Below are 19,880 nucleotides of genomic sequence, written 5' to 3'. Positions count from 1 at the left end.
AAGTGTTCACTCCCCAACAAATGTACCTTTCACTTCCTTTTTTCATGTATGTGAAGCTGGAGAGGGTTCCAGTGGGGAAGAAAAGCAGGAGTTACTTAAAAGATACAAAGGAGGTGCTCTAGGAGCTCTGATGAATCCTGCATTATAAAGGATGAGGACAGAGGAGTAGAGAAGGGCGTTGTCACGGGGTCAGCTGCACTTGCCTTCCCTGCAAACTTCCTCCATTCTTCTGTAACAACTCCCTGATTTTCCTCTGGGAAACTACCCCACCCCACCCCAGCTCCAGTGGAAGATGTGACTGAATTACCACTGGTCATCAGCCGACCTACCAACCACAGTGACTGGCTCAGGGGTGGGCATGTGACTCAGTTTCTTCCAAGAGACTCATTTTTGTTCGTTTGATTTGGTTTGTAGCAACCTCTAAAAACAAGAACCTCTTTTGGCCTGTGTTCTGAATGTTCTCTCCACTAACCCTCACAGCGATTTTGTCATGCGTGATTATCTGCATTATACAGATCGTTAGTATGAAGTTTTTATGCCTTTGAGGGTGGCTTTTGTATAAAGGAAATAGTTATTTAGGGTTTTACACATTAATGTGCAATAAACTAAAATTATATGTTAAAAGCCCCAATTCTTCTATACGTGTTTTCCCATTGCTTTTACTGTGCTTTAAAAAAATACATAACATGAAATTTACCCTCTTCACCATTTTAAAGTGTACAGTTTATTAGTATTAAGTATATTCACATTGTTGTAAAACAGACCTCCAGACTTTTTTCATCTTGCAAATCTGAAACTTTGTACTCATTAAACGGCTCCCCTTTCCCATCTCCTCCCAGCCCCCGGTAACCACCCATCTATTTTCTGCTTCTATAAATTTGACTGCTGTAGGTACCTCATATAAGAGGAATCACACAATTTTTGTCTCTTTGTGACTGGCCTACTTCACTTACCATCACGTCCTCAAGGTTCATCCGTGTTGTAACGTGTGACAAGATTTTTTCCGCAGTCTTTTAAGATCAGCTTACACATTTTATTATTCTATTTGTAAGTCATTTTACAAATCTTGTTATTCTTATTTTAGCAACCATTTTAAGGGGCTCCTGAATTCGATTTTACCCCATTTCAAAACCTAGTTTGTTAAATACTTCTGAGTATTTAAAACTGCATTTGTAAATTTAATACATTTTATTTCCTTCTTAAGTACTTCCGTTTCCTCACTTAACAAACAAAACCTTCCCAAGTACTCAGAAAACCCAAAAACCTATGAAATTAAACTAATAAAATGAGTATAGTTCCTCTTAAATATTCCAACACTTAAAAATGTAAAATATTACATTTTTCACAATGTAAAATCCCAAGTCTTAAATCAATTATGTAATCACACATTTTAAATTGGGGTAGAAAGTTGTCACTCCAAAGGCAAAAATTCCTTAAATTTTGCAAATAGATAGGATATTAAATTTTTGAAGATTCCCTAAAGCAAATATATTAAAATATAATTTTCGTTTCCTTAAACGTTTCCCTACTTAACTACAGATTTTCCTGGAGTTGAACAAGGTGTGTCCCTTGGAAAGCAGTGACATCCCGTTAGCTGAGGTTATTGATGGTTGAGATTTCGCCAGGATTCTACCTGGATTCCGATCCATGCCCCTTTTGGGATGCACTGAATCTTATTTAGGGTTGCTATAATGTCAATGCCACCACAACTCAAAGGGGGTAGTGGTGAAGTCCGCTACCCATATATCCATATTACACGCATTCCAGAAAACCAGCAACTCCCAGTTAGGTGGTAGAGAGTGCATCTTCCTTTTTTTCCTCCCCTTTGTCTCTCAATTTTGTATATGTTTTCTTTTCTAAGTAAGAACTTAATGAAATTCTGCATTATTTTTATATCCTTCCTAGCTCTTTCATGTATACAGCTCATGTGTATTAATATAATATCCTATTGAATGTTGAGTATTTTGGATATCTCATTTGGTTTCCTCTGCTTTGCAGTTACATTATGTGATGCTGTTTTACTGACACAGATAAGGAAACTGAGGCCCAGAAAGCTTAGCTGGCCTCCTCTAGGTCTCACTATGAATCAGGCGTATGGCCAAGATTTGGTCTGTGTTTTAACATGCCAGTGGTCTCTCTAATCCTCATTGCAAATGACATAAGTTAGGTACTTACAGGTCAGGATAGAGAGTTTATGTAACTCCTTTTAAAATAACTACTCCATCAGTCAATCAACAAATATTTATTGAGCTTGTGCTCTGAGTCAGGCTCCTACCACCGTGGAGCTCATAGCCTGGAGGAAACCCACGTCGGCTGTTGGCAAAGAACAGAGAAAGGCACTCTAGGGAGTCGTAGTGAAGAGACTTAACTCACTCAAAGGGGCCAAGAGGGCTTCCCAGAGTGGACCTGAAGAAGGATAAAAATTCACTAGGCTGAGGTGTGTGGTTAAAAGCATGGCTGGGGGCTTCCCTTGTGGCGCAGTGGTTGAGAGTCCGCCTGCCGATGCAGGGGACGTGGGTTCGTGCCCTGGTCCAGGAGGATCCCACATGCCTCGGAGTGGCTGGGCCCGTGAGCCATGGCCGCTGAGCCTGCGTGTCCGGAGCCTGTGCTCCGCAACAGGAGAGGCCACAACAGTGAGAGGCCCGCGTACTGTAAAAAAAAAAAAAAAAGCATGGCTGGAATGGGGCTGGGGGGAGGTCTGTGGAAGCTTTGTTCTCAATGACACTTTTCAAGTTTTTAGGAAATATATTGATATGACAGTTAAGATCATGAAAAAGAAAAGTCAGAAGAAAGAGTGTGAAAACCTGTGTCTTACAGAGAGGAGGTAGTCAAATGGTGAGTCCTTTTTAATGTGCTCATTCACTTGCTAAGACGGCAGGGTCCTGTTCCCGTCAACTCCACCTTCAGGTTGACCTTCCCAGATGTTAAAATGCTCAGTGCCGTCTCCTGCCTCAGGTTGGCAGGTGGAGAGAGACTTCCCTACAGAGGAAGAGCACCGTGGACATCTCTCCCTCCCTTCCTTTCTTTCTCCTTCCCCTCTCTTCAGCATCACTTTTCTTGAGCTTCTACTAAGTGCCAGGCACTGTGCTAGGGGCTGGGTTACAACGATGAGCAAAAACACAAGTGGTCTTATCCACCAAGAGCGCATGGCCAGGCCTCTATGAGATGGTTATTAAAATCCCTCTACAAAAGATCTTGGTGCAAGGGTTTTTTTGTTGGTTTTGTTGCTTTCTTGTGTACTCTCCTAGTGAACTTAAATACACATAAAACTCAAACTCACCTCCTCCATCAAATATAAATCTTTGACCTAAATACTCCTTTAAGAAGTTTCTTCTTATAAAGTTTCCATGTATTCTACCTTCAGATTTTAAGGCCTCATTCGTCAGATAGATAAACACACACACGAGAGCATGCATGTGTATTAAAGAGGCCACTGCATGGAAAATAGATGAGGAAGAAACGTCAAGAGAGCCTTATCAATCGGGGTATCTTATTATCTTTAGGGAGAATCCCAACCCCTGACTGCAAACAGATAAGGGAGAGGAGAAGCAATGATAAAAGAGAAATCGTAATATTTTACTCTGTATAAGGCCAGGTGGTGAGTTATATATCTACAATAGTTTCTGGGGTGGAATTCCTTTATTCCATTTAGATGTCCTGACACGTGTGGACACGTGTGTACCCAGCGGTGTGTGTGGCTGTCCTTGGTCCCCGGTGAGTGTGTTGCCTGTCCTATCGGCACACAGCCCTGCTGTGGATGTGGATAGCATCCACTATCTTCTGAGCCCATCCATATGCATGTGTGTCTATATCCCAGCAGCGGTTGGCATCATTCATTTCCAAAACCAGCATGCATTCATTTTCATAACTTTTTGTTCCATTACAATATTAATGGGACTATCAATGGGAAAGGACAAGAGAAGCATTTTTAATGTTTATCTGACAGTTGCAAATTTCACTTGAGGTTGTTTACTGGGATCTGATTGTTGGCAGAGAGGAGCAGGAGAGGCGGCAAGATTAATGGGATCACAGGAAGAGGAGATGTATTTATGGGCCTGAACGCCATCTAAGAGTAATAAAAAGTCCTGCCGCACCCTTCCCCAAGTGAGACTTAAGTTTTAAGTGCTGAGAAATGAGGGATTGTTTTAATTAACTTCCATCTAATCCAGGTGGCCTGTTCAAAGTGAATCATGTTGCATTTATGTCTCCGTCTATTAAAAATTAGATGGCCCTCTCCCATCCCCAACCTCTCATCCCTCTCTTTCTGCCTCCACCCCTGGCCCCCCTCTGGCCTTGGATTGCTGTTGCTCTGGCTTGCCATATTTTTTCTCTCTTTCTTAAACTCCTATGCAATCTCAAAGGGAGAGAGGGTCTGGCAGGGCCTTTGGCCAGAAGGACAGGAGAAAAGGAGAGGAGGATTCCAGAGGTTTCTAGGGAAGGGAGGTGATGCTTGTCTTTGGACTGGAGAGAGGGGCTTCATGCTTTCCCCCATAGCTTTTCTCTCTGTTTCTGGCTGCTTGAGTCTGAAGCAACAATGGCAATGGCCCCCGAGATACCCCAAGAACCTTGTGAAAGGTTTGTCCTTTGTGGGACAAAGGGATTGAGATGCATGGGATGACCCATCCCCGAGCATTCCAGGAAGAGATCTGGCTGTGGGAAGAGACCTTCCCCGGAACAGACCCCAGGGACACTGGTTTCTTCCCAGGCCTGGCTGAGCTCTCCTTCCTCCAAGGGTCCTCAGTGGGATTGCCAGCTGAAATATAGAAATCCAGTTAAATGTGGATTTCAGGTAAAGAACGAATAGTTTTTTAATATAAGTATATCCCAAATATCTCATGGGCTATACTTACACTTTAAAAAAAGTGTTTGTTGTTTATCTGAAATTCAAATTTAACAGGTATCCTACATTTTTATTTGTTAAACTTCGGTGACTCTACCAGGGAGAGAAGCCCCAGCCCTTGTAGGTGTTATGATCCCAGATTCTGGCACTGTGTTGCCTACATTCAGAAATGAATTGCTAGTTATTTTGTCTCTCTGACCTGTTTTTCATCTATTAAAGGGGGACAACCATCACCTATTTCTAGGCATATGATAAGAATTAAATTAAATTAAGTGTGCCAAATTCTTAGAAGAGGGGTAAGATATTTTTGTTTCTGGGAAGGGCCAGATAGTACATATTTTAGGCTTTGCAGCCCAGATGATCTCTAGCGCAGCTACTCAACTCTGCCAATGTAGTGGGAGAGCAGCTGTGACTCTATGTAAATACACAAGTGTGACTGTGTGACTGTGTTTCGCTAAAGGTTACAGAAACAGATGGTGGGCCCCATGTGCCCAGGTCTGAAGTTTGCTGAACCTTGACCTTGAACAGTGCCAGCATAGCAGAAGTGCTTCTAAGTGCTAACCATTGTTATTACGCATAGTTTACCCGTCTCCAAGCCAGGGCTGCTAACCGGTGTGAATTGACTGTCACCAAAAAGCTCTCCTTGCCTCTTACTTGCCTGCTTACGGATGCCTGAAATTCTGGTGAGAGATTCCATCTTTTGGTCTAAATAGCTCTGGAAGAAGTCACTCTTTAGGTTTCACCCTTTAGTTCAAGGGCTCATACCAGCACTAACCAGCATTTAGAGAACACAGACTCTGCCAGCCCTGGGTGCCATTCTCTGTCATTCACCCTCACACTCTTTCATAGAGGAAAGTGCTATTGTAGCAGGCGCACCTCTTTTTATTGCTCTTCACTTTACTGCACTTTGCAGATACTGTGTTCTTTCCAAGTTGAAGGTTTGTGCCAGCCCTTCATCAAGCAAGTCTATCGGCACCATTTTTCCAACAGCATTTGCTCACTTCCTGTCTCTGTGTCACATTTTGGTAAGTCTCACAATATTTCAAATGGTTTCATTATTATTATATTTGTTATGATGATCTGGGATCAATGATCTTTTTTTTTTTTTTTTTTGCGGTACGCAGGCCGCTCACTGTTGTGGCCTCTCCCGTTGCGGAGCACAGGCTCCGGACGCGCAGGCCCAGCGGCCATGGCTCACGGGCCCAGCTGCTCCGCGGCATGTGGGATCTTCCCGGACTGGGGCACAAACCCACGTCCCCTGCATCGGCAGGCGGACTCTCAACCACTGCGCCACCAGGGAAGCCCGGATCAGTGATCTTTGATGCTACTCCCATGATCCTCTGAAGGCTTAGATGATGGTTAGCATTTTTTAGCAATAAAGTGTTTCCTTTTTTTTTTTTTAACATCTTTGTTAGAGTATAATTGCTTTACAGTGTTGTGTTAGTTGCTGCTGTATAACAAACTGAATCAGCTATACGTATACATATATCCCCATGTCCCCTCCTTCTTGCGTCTCCCTCCCACCCTCCCTATCCCACCCCTCCAAGTGGTCACAAAGCACCGAGCTGATCTCCCTGTGCTATACGGCTGCTTCCCACTAGCTAGCTATTTTACATTTGGTGGTGTATATATGTCAATGCTACCCTCCCAATTAAAGTGTTTTCTAATGAAGGTACGTACATTGTTTTTTAGACGCAATGCTATTGCACACTTAAGAGACTACACTATAGTGTAAACATAACTTTTATGTATATTTACAGGGAAACCAAAAAATTCATGTGACTCACTTTATTGCAGTATTCATTTTATTGTGGTGGTCAGAAATCAAACCCACAACATCTCTGAGGAGTGCCTGTATGTGCATCTTATAAAAAGCAAGCTGGAGTTTGGGGCTGTGAGTAACTCATCCTGGCCACACAGCCAGTCAGGACAAAAGTGAACATTGGATCAAGGCCTCTGGCTCCTGCCCACTGTTCCTGGGCTGGGACAGAGCATGTCAGGGCCTGGCAGGGCTCGAAGCCCCTCAATTTACCAATGTGGAGATTAACAATCATCACGTCCCGGTCAGGATGAAATGGTTCAGGAAGACAAACCTGAGGTCGGCAGGAGGGATGAGAGAGATGCAGCCAGAGGAAGAGAATGGGCTTAGAAAAATTGGAAGAAAGTGTTCAAAGAAGTCAGTTTTTCCCAGAGCAGTGCTACTACCCCGCCTCTGTTCCCCGAGTCAGGTGGCACCCAGGGCAATTTTTTTTTTTCAATAAATTTATTTTATTTATTTATTTTTGGTTGTGTTGGGTCTTCATTGTGCTGCATGGGCTTCTCATTGTGGTGGCTTCTCTTGTGGAGCACCGGCTCTAGGCGCGTGGGCTTCAGTAGTTATGGCACGCAGGCTCAGTAGCTGTGGCTCACAGGCTTAGTTGCTCCGCGGCATGTAGGATCTTCCCGGACCAGGGCTTGAACCCGTGTCCCTGCATTGGCAGGTGGATTCTTAACCAGTGCGCCACCAAGGAAGCCCACCCAGAGCAATTTTCATCACTTACCTTCAACCCCCTAGGGACTGTCTGGAGGGCCAGGTCCACAGAGGGCACAATGCCAGGTTTTTCTCAAGTCTACACCCTTGGACTGGGATGCTTGTACCCAGAGGTTCTGCCTCCCTCCTGCTCTCCCCTCCTCCCCAAGTCACACTTGTCTAAAATTAAGAGCACCATGTGAAACCAGGAAAACAAATGGATGCTGCAGGTCTACAAAAGAGGTCTGCAGGCTGACCGCTCCCCAGCCCTGTGTCCCACACTGAGTCTGAACCTGCAGAAGGAGCCCTGTGCTGCGGAGGACGTGGACTCTGAAGTCGGGCAGAGCTGCCAGCGCCCAAACCAGCTGCGAGCCTCTCGCTGTCCGTGTTCTTCTTTGTGAACAGATGTGAGAATTCATTAATTCTGAAGCTACTGGAGGTTTTAAATGAGAGGTACAGGGCCTAACCCACCCGGGGGCACAGAGCAGGAGCTGCGGGGCTGGTTCCATGCCTTTCCTTCTCTCACTATAGATGCCATCAGGGTAATGACCTGGGATGAGGTAGCTCCAAACTTGCCGACCAGATGCCTGAGTCCACTCTGTGTGCCCCCACCCAGCAGCCCAGGGCAACAGGAAAAGAGGAGTCGAACATCTCGTGGGTAGTCCTTCCCTCTGTCATTAGGTAGCTGTATGGCCATAGGCCACTCACTCCGCTTGTGCCTCAGCCTTTTCGTCTGTCAAAAGGTAATTAGAGGGACTTCCCGGGTTGTGCAGTGGTTAAGAATCCACCTGCCAATGCAGGGGACACGGGTTCAAGCCCTGGTCCGGGAAGATCCCACATGCTGCGGAGCAACTAAGCCCGTGCGCCAGAGCTTCTGAGCCTGCGCTCTAGAGCCCGCGAGCCACAACTACTGAGCCCACGTACCACAACTACTGAAGCCCATGTGCCTAGAGCCCGTGCTCCGCAACAAGAGAAGCCACCACAATGAGAAGCCCACGCACCGCAACAAAGAATAGCCCCCGATCCCACAACTAGAGAAAGCCCGCGCACAGCAACAAAGACCCAACACAGCCAAAAGTTAAAAAAAAAAAAAAAAAAAGGTAATTAGAATATCTTCTCAGGAGATCCCAACAAGAACAGCGGGGTTGAGGGACCACAGGTTCTGAAATCAGACAAAAGGTCACAGCCGGCTCCACCTGTAACCACACTGTGTGCTTCAATAGCCTCCTCTGTGAAATGGTCGTAAGAACAGCACTGAACTCTCAGGCCGTTGCCAGGGTGATGTGTGCAAAGCGCGCAGCCCAGGGTCAAAGAGTAAACTCTCAGTATACGTTAGCTATTATCAGGATCTCACTCCTTCAGTATCTATTTGTCGAGCACAGGCCACCTGCCAGGCTCCGGGCCGTGTGTATGGGGTGAACATACACAGGTTCTATCCCGGAGGGGTCCTCTTTGTGTGGCTCTCAAATCGGCCCCCTTCCCCCATCCCCGCCACGCCAGCTGCCCCTGCTGGCCCCTGTTGCAACTTCCATGCTTCCATCCTTCCCTATTCAGCTCTATCCTGTCCACGACAGAAGGAATCCTCTTCCTCAAGACTCAGCCCCCTCTCTCAGAAATACTCCTTTGGTGACTAGTGGATCAACAAACACTCCTGGAATCAAAGGCCTGTCCAGGAACGTGAGAGACCCCCCGCCACCGTCAGGGAGGTTCCTGTTTACTAAACACTGCACCATCCCTGCCTTGGCAAACCTTCTTCATACCCTAATGGCAGCAAGGAGACCTACACCCCACTTTCCCTACAGATTTCCTACATCTGTGGTACTTCACAGACCTCTCTTGAGAATTTCATCCCTCCACATCCCCTCAAACTCTGCCACCGTCAATAATCTCTTCTTTGCCCAGATGCTGGCGTCAAGGTCAGGTTCTAGTCTTGGTCAATATCCACCTCTGATGAAAACATGGAGGCATGTTGACTTTCTCCTTACATTTCTGTGCATTCAAAGTCATGCAAATAGGTATGCAATTAGGTTGAGAATCGAACTCCTAGCCTAGGTGTAAACAAATGATTTGCTAAATATCTATTGGGGTATTTAGCCCCAAATATGTAGGATCAAAATGTCTAAAGGGACATTAATGGTAGCCATTGCCCACTCTGTTCACTTGACACATGAGGAAATTGAGGCCCAGAGAAGTACGAATATTGTCTATAGTGCCTGTAGTCATCATCCTGGGACTTTTTCCAACTTCCAGACCATCAGCGCAGGTACACATCTCCACCTCCACCCCCATCCCCACTCCCACACATAAGCAGAGCGCGATGTTTGTCACTCCTTGGTGTTTACTTTAATGGCTATTTTGACTGGTCACTTGATCTGCCTCATGATTAGATGATAATATGCACGGGGGTGGGGTTTGACCATCAACTTTCCCTGGGCAACTAGTCCAGGGGTTTTCAGAGGGTGGCTGCTTATTGACTGACTGATGCAGGGAGGGTCTAAAGAGGCCTGCAGATCATGGGCCATTTCCAAACCCCAGACCCCTGTCTCTCAGCTGGAAATTGGCCACAATGTCCACCCAGTGTTTGATATGGGTCCATTAAGCTATTTCAGTAAGCTAAGGGGTGGATGTTTCCTATGGGAAAAAAATGGTCACACTGGGCCACTTTCTTAGATAAACTTTGGGACAAGGAATAACATTTATATAGTTGCAGATGTGGGGCACCACGGAGAACCAGCAGTTCTTCTCCATTTTATATAAGCATTCTAGGGTTTGGTATCCACAGGGGTCCTGGAACCAATCACCTGTGGATACCGAGGGGCAACTGTAATATGAGGTTTTGCATGTGATTTTCCTTTTGTTTTCATTACAAATTTTTTAAATGAAATATATCGTATGTATAAAGTAATAATGATAAAATGAACACCCATGTACCCACCTTAAGAAATAGAATAACTGGGGCTTCCCTGGTGGCGCAGTGGTTGAGAGTCCGCCTGCCGATGCAGGGGACACGGGTTCGTGCCCCTGTCCGGGAAGATCCCACATGCCGCGGAGCGGCTGGGCCCGTGAGCCATAGCTACTGGGCCTGCATGTCTGGAGCCTGTGCTCCGCAACGGGAGAGGCCACAACAGTGAGAGGCCCGCGTACCGCAAAGAAAAAAAAAAAAAAAAAAAGAGTGGGAGTGCTCAGATGGCATTGGGAATTTCATACACACGTGGGGGTTTCAAAGATAACAGTTATTCTATTTCTTTTTTTTTTTTTTTTTTTTTTGCGGTACGCGGGCCTCTCACTGTTGTGGCCTCTCCCGTTGCGGAGCACAGGCTCTGGACGCGCAGGCCCAGCGGCCACGGCCCACGGGCCCAGCCGCTCCGCGGCATGTGGGATCTTCCCGGTCAGGGGCACGAACCCGTGTCCCCTGCATCGGCAGGCGGACTCTCAACCACTGCGCCACCAGGGAAGCCCAGCACTCCCACTCTTAGTCCATTCTGGCTGCTGTAACAAAATGCCACACACTGGGTGACTTATAAATAACAGAAATTTGTTTCTCACCATTCTGAAGGCTGGGAAGTCCAAGATCAAGGTGCTGGCAGATTCGGTGTCTGATGAGGACCTGTTTCCTGGTGTGTAGACAGCTATCTTTTCACGTGTCCTCACATGGTGGAAGGAGCAAGGCATTTCTCTGGGCTCCCTTTTATAAGGACACTAATCCCATTCACAAGGGCTCTGCCCTCATGACCTAAACATCTTCTGAAAGCCCCCATCACTTTTCAGGTTAGAATTTCAACACAGGGATTTTGAGGGGAAACCAACATTCAGTCCATAGCACGCATCTCGTGGAAGTTTGTGTTAATCATTCCTTGCCTTTATTTACAATTTTACCACATGTGTAAGCATCCCTGAACAATATATTATTTAGTTGGCATGTTTTTGAGCTTTATACCAATAGAACTATATTCTATGTATTCTGCAATTTGCAGTTTTCAGTCAACATTATGCTTTTGAATTTCAACCATGTTGATGTATGGCTGTTGTTTAGTTTCACAGTTGTGTGGTTTTCCATTTTATGATTATGCCAACATTTATTTACCCATGTTTCTGTCAATGAACATTTGGATTGTTTCCAGTTTTTGCTATTATGGTCAATGTTGCTGTGAAGATTCTCATTATGTGCATCTCTGGGGCGCATGTGTAAGTTTCTTTACCAGATGTACTGAGAGTTGAATGCTGGATGGTAGAGTTCAGCCTTAGTAAATATCACTGAATGGCTTTTCCAAAGTGGTTGTACCAATTTACACACCCAGTACCATCAACATCCTCATAACACTTGTTGTCAGACTTAAGTTTTGGCCAATTTAATGAGTGTAAAATGGTATCTTGTTATGGTTGTAATTTGCATTTTGTGGATTATGAATGATTTTTTTCTCTTGTGCTTATAGAACATTTATTCTTTCCTTTAATGTGTGTTTCCTTTTCATATCCTTTGCCAGATTATTTCTTGGGTTGTTGTTTCCTATTGAGTCCTATGCCTTCTTTATGTATCCTAGATATTAATCCTCTATTAGTGACCTGTGTCACAAATATCTTCTAGTTGGTGGCTTTTCTTTTTTTTTTTTTAACATCTTTATTGGGGTATAATTGCTTTACAATGGTGTGTTAATTTCTGCTTTATAACAAAGTGAATCAGTTATACATATACATATGTTCCCATATCTCTTCCCTCTTGCATCTCCCTCCCTCACACCCTCCCTATCCCACCCCTCTAGGTGGTCACAAAGCACCTAGCTGATCTCCCTGTGCTACGTGGCTGCTTCCCACTAGCTATCTACCTTACGTTTGGTAGTGTATATATGTCCATGCCACTCTCTTGCTTTGTCACAGCTCACCCTTCCCCCTCCCCATATCCTCAAGTCCATTCTCTAGTAGGTCTGTGTCTTTATTCCTGTCTTACCCCTAGGTTCTTCATGACATTTTCTTTTCTTAAATTCCATATATATGTGTTAGCATACGGTATTTGTCTTTCTCTTTCTGACTTACTTCACTCTGTATGACAGACTCTAGTCTATCCACCTCATTACAAATAGCTCAATTTCGTATCTTTTTATGGCTGAGTAATATTCCATTGTATATATGTGCCACATCTTCTTTATCCATTCATCCGATGATGGGCACTTAGGTTGTTTCCATCTCCGGACTATTGTAAATAGAGCTGCAATGAACATTTTGGTACATGATTCTTTTTGAATTATGGTTTTCTCAGGGTATATGCCCAGTGGTGGGATTGCTGGGTCATATGGTGGCTTGTCTTTTCATTCTCATTATGGTATCTTTCGGTGAACAAAAGATCTTGATTTTAATGTAGGCAAATCTAACAATCATTTCCTTTATGATTTTTACTCCTGTGTCTTAAGAAATCATTCCCTCCGTCGGGGGCATACAGATATTCTCTTATTTCCTCTATTTGCTTCTTGTAGGAAGATGCCCCGAGGCTCCCACCAGTGGGTTCTCTCCCATCTCATGCTGAACGCACCTCCTTCACAGCTCTTCCCCTTCTCTGCTGCAGTGAGCAGTTTATTTACATTCATCCCACTGGGTCAGGAGCAGGGACCTTCCTTTCACCAAGTTCCAAATTTGCAGCTCTTTCAACGCCTGGCGCACAGCTGTCTCTCTTCTCTATGGCTTCTTACCTCCTGTTTTGTCTTTGCCTCTGCAGCACTGGGTTCTCAGCCATACCTGCACACCTTGCCAAGCCCCTACTCCAGGCTTTCTGATTTAATCATTCTGGGTGGGGCTCTGGCTTTCATGTTTTTTAGAAGCTCTCCAGGTGATTTTATGTGCTGTCAGGGCCAAGAACCACTGCTCTGTAGTTTGTGAAGAAGGCAGCCTCCAGCATCTGCCCTCTGTGAAGCAGACCCACTTCTCACCCTCCTCTGGCCTCTGACCTCAGCCTCAATCCCAAATAACAAGCCAGGAAGGAATGCTGGAATACTGCACTGCAGGCCCTGGAAGTCCCCAGAAAGTGGTCTGCCAAGAGCCCACCCTGTCTCCAGCCCCTCAAGGCCACCATATTGGTGGTTTCAGTTGCTGCTGATGGGAAAAGACTGAATGGGGTGTGTGAGGAGGTTTGCAAGGGGCGAGAGGATATATGTACCATCTGCGAGAAAGGCAGAGGGAAAGAGGGAGAAGCAAAAGAAACACATTTTGGAAAGCGCCAAAGTTTTGACAGGAATCTGCCTCCTTCCCCCCACCCTTTCCCATCTGTTTTGGAGAAATGTAAATGTGCCTGTGTTCCCAGGTGACTGGCCGGCCGGTTGCCTCTTTGGAATTCTGTGAACTGGCCATCTGTCGTCCTGTAATAAATGATAGCTATAAAAGAAAGTGATTATGGTGCCGATAGGGGGAGAGGCATTTGTTTATATTCTTATAATATGTATCAGATTGAATAGAAATTATCACTTAAAATTGACAAATGGAGAGCAGGGTTCCTTGGAGAGGGAGTCAGGGACACAGCAGCAGTGACGGGACCATGGGCAAACTTTATTTGACCAAGTGTCAGGGACCAGCTCAGCCTCAGAGGCTCCCAGAATCACTAGGTCCCTGAGGGTTGGGACCCAGAGTTCAAATTTCTCTGGATGTCTTGGGTGTGCATTTGGCGGATGTGACTCTGCTGGTGCATATGAGGGTCATCTGTCCCCACCTGCTAGGGAAGGAGGAGGGGTGTGTCTTTGAAACCAGCACAAAGCTAGAGTTGCCTCCTCTGTGTCTGTGGGGACTACTTAACCTTGTGACTCCTATGTATGCCCCCAACAAATGACTACCCCCTATTTGATTTTCTCCTTCCAGCCAAGATTTTCCAGTCTCAGGAGTGAAGCCTGCCAGCTGGGTCTCTAATCTTCTGACTTAGGCTTTCTCTTGCACCCATCCTTGTCCCCCCGCTTGCCTTGTTTTGTGTCCTTCCAGAGCAGCATGCTTCCTCAAAGGTCCCTGGGGGGCTTACTTCCCTAGGGTGTGGCTCCGCATTTCTGGTGCAACCCAGAGCAGCCTAGTGAGTGGCCAGGGCTCGCGTCTTCCAGAGAGAAGCAAAAGGCTTGAGTAGCTCAGCTGCATCCTCACCTCCTCCCGCTCACACACTTTGGCTAAAACCTCCAGTCTCTTCAGCTCTTAAATGCATTATTTTTTTCCAGGTCGTAGGTTAATAAAATTTGATGTTTATAGAATGTCAACCACTTTTTCATACCCTACAGGTTAGGCAAGGAAGGTTTTATTTCCCTCCGTCTTCCAGTTGGGATAACTGAACATCAAAGAAGAAGTTACAGCACCAAGGTGACATATTAGGGAGGGCAGAATGACCCACTCACTATTCTTTCCTTGCAATGGCTTTTTTTTTTTTTTTTTTTCAGTACGCGGGCCTCTCACTGTTGTGGCCTCTCCTGTTGCGGAGCACAGGCTCTGGACGCGCAGGCTCGGCGGCCATGGCTCACGGGCCCAGCCGCTCTGCGGCATGTGGGATCCTCCTGGACCGGGGCACGAACCCGTGTCCCCTGCATCGGCAGGCGGACTCTCATCCACTGCGCCACCAGGGAAGCCCTTTGCAATGGCTTTTTACTCCCAATTAAGACCTTTAAGGTAATCAGATATCTTATTATGGTTTTCAAATGCTCTTCACATTCTTCCCTCTTTTTTGATAATTTGACTGTATTTATATACATTTATATAAACATAAAATTACATTTGTATATTAAGCATATGTTTCTATATATTAAATATATTTACATTTTTAATGCTCATCTCCAGCCTTAGTCAATATTACTCCAATCATTTTTATTGTCTTAGTTCATTTTTAGTAAAGTCCTTAGGAGGGGTTCACGGGGATTTCTTGGATGTTCAGAAGTCTGTCTGCAGTCTTTGTACTTGACTATCAGTTTGTCTGGATAGAACATCCTTCACTCACTTTTACTTTCCTGGCATAGCTTTAATATATTGATCTATTTAAAAAAAATTTTTGGCACAAAGTAGTGCTGTTGGAAAGTCTGATGACAATTTGATTTTCTTTCCCTTATAAGTGACTTGGCCTTTTGGGGGGCATTTGACTGCAGTCCTTTTCCTTTGCCCTTGTCTAAGGGAGCTGTGTGTTCCTGAACTGTTAGGAAGGGGATATGGGAAAGATAGCTTTTGTAGCTTTCTGCTCAAGAACTTGCTCTTTGGTTGTTTTCTTGAAATGAAAAAAAGATGACTTCTTTCTTTCTGAGGCCTCTGCTTCCCTCCCCGACTTTTATCTCCAGTGCTGTCCAGTAGAACTCTCTATGATGATGGAAATGTTCTATGTCTGCATTGTCCTATACAGTAACCATAAAATGGAAGCCACCAGCCACAGGTGGCTGTAAGAATTAGGAACATGATGGAACCCTTGCACATGGTTGGTAGGAATGGAAATTGGTGCAGTCACTGTGGAAAACAGTGTGGAGGTTTCTCAAAAAACTAAAAATGGAACTACCATACGACCCTGTAACTCCACTCCTGGGTATATATCCAAACCAAAACCAAAACCAAAACCATGAATTCAAACAGACACATGCACCCCAACGTTCGTAGCTGCATTATTTACAGTTACCAAGATATGGAAACAACCTGTGTCCATCAACAGATGAATGGATAAAAAAGACGTGGTTGATCTATATATGCCCAATGGAATACTACTCAGCCATAAAAAAGAAAAAAATTATGCCATTTGCAGGAATGTGGATAGACTTGAGGGCATTATGCTAAGTGAAATAAGTCAGACAGGAAAAGACAAATACTGTATGGTATCACTTATATGTGGAATCTAAAAATAGAACAAACTAGTGAATATAACAAAGAAGCAGACTCACAGATATAGAGAACAAACTAGTGGTGGGGGAAGGGCAATATAGGGTGGAGGAGGGGTTGGTACAAACTATTGGCTGTAAGACAGCCTCAAGAATGTAGGGTACAACATAGCCAACATTTTAGAATAACTATAAGTAGAAAGTAACCTTTAAAAACTGGATAAAAATTTTAAAAAATTAATTAAAAATAAATAAAAGAATTTGAAACATGACAAATGCAACAAAAGAACTAAATATTTAATTTTAGTTAGCTTAAATGTCAAAAGCCATATATGGATAGTGGCTTCCATCTTGAGCCACGCAGAATTCTAGACTTTATCTCTCTTTTGCCCCAGCTGTCACAGTCCTCCTCAGTTTGAAGACTCCAACCAGTAGTCCCTCCTCTGTGTGCGGTTCCATCCTGAAAAGGAACTCTCATTTGTGAGTTTCAACAGTTGTGAGGTCTAGACTGCTCCAGGGCACCCTCCCCTGATATTCAAGGCCTGCTGAGACCCCTCCCAGCATCACTGCTCCTTCACGTTGGCCTGTCACGCTTTCAGGCCAGCACCTGCTGGTGGTTTGAAGGGTCTCTAGCTGCTCCAGCCATCAGAAGCAACTTGGTCTTTTCTGCGCTCCCTCTGGTACAGTTGCTGATACTACACAGGCCTAATGCTACTGGGTGCTCGTCCTCGCCCGCTCATATCTGGGTGTTCATGGGATTTCTCCTTACCAATTTTGTTGTAGAGGTTGCCTATGGGTTTTTTGGCTTTCCATCCTGGTTCCTCCATCTATTTCCCCAGGAGAGCTTACGAAAATTCAAACCTAGCCTGACCTTGGTGCCATGGTTCTGTTTTTATTTTGAAGACCTTGCCCATGTGTGTATCTCAGAAATACAGCCATTCTTGTGGATTTTCTGGTGCTTAAGTCCCAGCAGGAAAAGCTACATGTATAGGCATACCTCGCTTTATTGCGCTTTGTATGCAGGTACTATGGTTTTTGTTTTTTAAACAAATTGAAGGTTTGTGGCAACCCTGTATTGAGCAACTCTATAGGCACCATTTTTTTCCAACAGTATTTGCTCATTTCATGTCTTTGTGTCACATTTTGGTGATTATCACAATATTTCAAACTGTTTCATCATTATTATATTATATCTGGGATCAGTGATCACTGATGTTACTACTGCAAAAAAAATTACGACTTGCTGAAGGCTCGGAGGATGGCTAGCATATTTTAGCAATAAAGTATTTTTAAATTAAGGTATGTACCTTAGTGCGGGCCGGGCACCAGTGGGCGGGGGGTGGGAGGAGCTGCAGACGGCAAGGGTCACTGCGGGCCTCGGAGGGAGCGGGGAGCAGAGCAGGGCCACCGGGGCCCCGCTAGGGCCACAGCGGCAGCGGTTGGGCGCACCCCCCGCCCCCACCCCGGCCGGCGGCCGGAGGGCGCAGGAAGGGGGCCAGTGGGACCCGCCCCTGGCCGGCAGCAGTCGTGAACCTGCCCCGCCCACGTCATCCGCCTGGTGTACAAGGAGGCAACGACACTGACAGCTGAGCCACCTGATGCCATCAAGGTCTCTCCCAACGAGGAGGGCCTCACTGACCTGCAGGTCACCATCGAGGGCCCTGAGGGACCCCATACGCCCGCAGACCTATTCCGCATGAAACTCCTGCTGGGGAAGGACTTCCCTGCCTCCCCACACAAGGGCTACTTCCTGACCAAGGTCTTCCACCCAAATGTGGGCGCCAACGGTGAGATCTGCGTCAACGTGCTCAAGACGGGCTGGACAGCTGAGCCGGGCATCTGACACGTGCTGCTGACCATCAGGTGCCTGCTGATCCACCCTAACCCCGCGTCTGCCCTCAAGGAGGAGGCGGGCGGCGCGCGCGCCTGCTCACAGAGATCCCCGGCGCGCAGGCGGGCCCGGCGGTCCCCGGCCAGGCCAGCGGGGCTGCGGCCTCCACCGCCGACGCCATGGCTCCTGGGCACCCGGGAGGGGCCGAGGGGCCCATGGCCAAGAAGCACCCTGGTGAGCATGATAAGAAGCCGGCAGGCAAGAAAAAGATGGACAAGAAGCGGGCACTGCAGCGGCTGTATTGGGCTCTCCTCCCTCCCTCTCCCACCCACTCCCCACCTGACCCCACCTCTGTCTCTAAGTTATTTAAATTATGGCTGGGCTGGAGGAGGGCACTGGGGCACTGGGACCTGGATTTGTTTTTCTAAATAAAGTTGGAAAAGCAGCAAAAAAAATAAAATTAAGGTATGCACATAGTTTTTTAGACATAATGCTATTGCACGCTTACTAGAACTACAGTATAGCGTAGACATAATTTTATATGCACCGGGACACCGAAAAAGCCATCTGACTCACTTTATTGCTATGTTTGCTTTATCGTGGTTGTCCGGAACTGAACCCCCAGTGTCCCTGAGGTATGCCTGGTGAACTACTTGGTATTCAGGAAGCACTTAAAAAGTAGGGGTTAGATGAATGAAGGCTCTCAACAACTTTGGGTCAACTTCAGACCCTTGAGGAGATCCTAATAGTGTAGCAGAAATTCTGGGACCCTGAGCCAAAATGGCAGAAATGGACCTCTTGTTCAATGATACTTTAGTAGCCAGGACTGGGTGGCATCCATGACTTTGAAGCAAGGCAAAGGGGCTGACTCTAGCTAGCTCCGTGCTGCCCTTGTGCCTCCGGGATGTAGTTCGACAAGCAGCAGAGCAAGCTGGATCAGAGACCCCCAGCAAAAGAAGGGAGGCAGTGAATTTAGAATTGAGCACCAGAGGAATCGAGAGATATGACTTAGAGTGAACTATTTATTATGTGCACGGCCCCGCAAAGGAATTGTGGACAGAATAAGTGAATGGCTAAACCAATGAATGAGAGACCCGGGAAGCCTTTCTTGGTGAGGAGACAAACCTTGAGTGGGCTGGATGTGGCTCTAGCCACCCTGATACTGCAGTTCTCAGAATGCTCTCCTGTGTGAAAGTAGCTTCAGGGGGCTCTTCCAGGAATTGACTCCTCCACCCCCGAAATCCCATACCTCCGAGGAAGTTTGGCCTATAGCTTCATCCTGAGCCTACTTGGTTTTGATCTCTACTTGGCGTTCTCTGCGGAGATGAACCGTCTCTGTTTTGCCCTAGTGTGGGAGGCTCCCGGTTCCGTGGGGGTGGGGTTCCCCCTCCTCCCTTAGCCCTGGGGCTCCACCCCGCTTCTAAGCCAAGATTCCACGAGAGAATCAGATACTTTCCCCACATTTGCAAACACGCTTCACTCCATGTCAACTAAGAAATTCACTGATGAGAAAGCACGCTCATGTATAGAGACCTGCAGAACGCACGTGGAAGCCCAGGACCCACAGAGTCTTCGCGTACACTCACAGGGAGCCCTGAGCCTCCCTGACCGGCTTCCGGAGGTCTTCACTGCTGCCCTCCACCCAGTGCTGGCCTCTCCTTGCCCCTTGGCCTCAGGCCCCAATGGGGAACCTCAGTGCTACCGTCTTTCTAATCTGGTGTCCTTTTTTCAAACAAACACATCAACGCATGCAGCTTCTCCTCAGCCCACCCTCGCAGGTGTCTGAGCGGGGAACCTGTTTGGGGCCTCTCCTGGCCCCTTGGCCTTCTCTTCTCATTCATTTCAAAGAGCTGAGATTGGGGAAGTGGTGCAGGGAGCAGCCCACCCCTACTCCCCTGG

At 46.3% G+C, this 19,880-nt stretch overlaps 1 pseudogene; it reads left to right on the top strand.

Moving 5' to 3' along the window:
- Positions 1-17,687: 17,687 nt before the first annotated feature.
- Positions 17,688-18,631, top strand: LOC111175911 (ubiquitin-conjugating enzyme E2 S pseudogene; annotated as a pseudogene).
- Positions 18,632-19,880: the final 1,249 nt, after the last annotated feature.

This window comes from Delphinapterus leucas, chromosome 2 (genome assembly GCF_059928025.1).
Source record: "Delphinapterus leucas isolate spDelLeu-1000000601 "Yukka" chromosome 2, BTC_Dleu_Yukka2, whole genome shotgun sequence".
Lineage (NCBI taxonomy): Eukaryota > Metazoa > Chordata > Mammalia > Artiodactyla > Monodontidae > Delphinapterus > Delphinapterus leucas.
The sequence above is the reverse complement of the archived record's forward strand: the minus strand, read 5'-3'. Positions and strand labels throughout refer to the sequence as shown.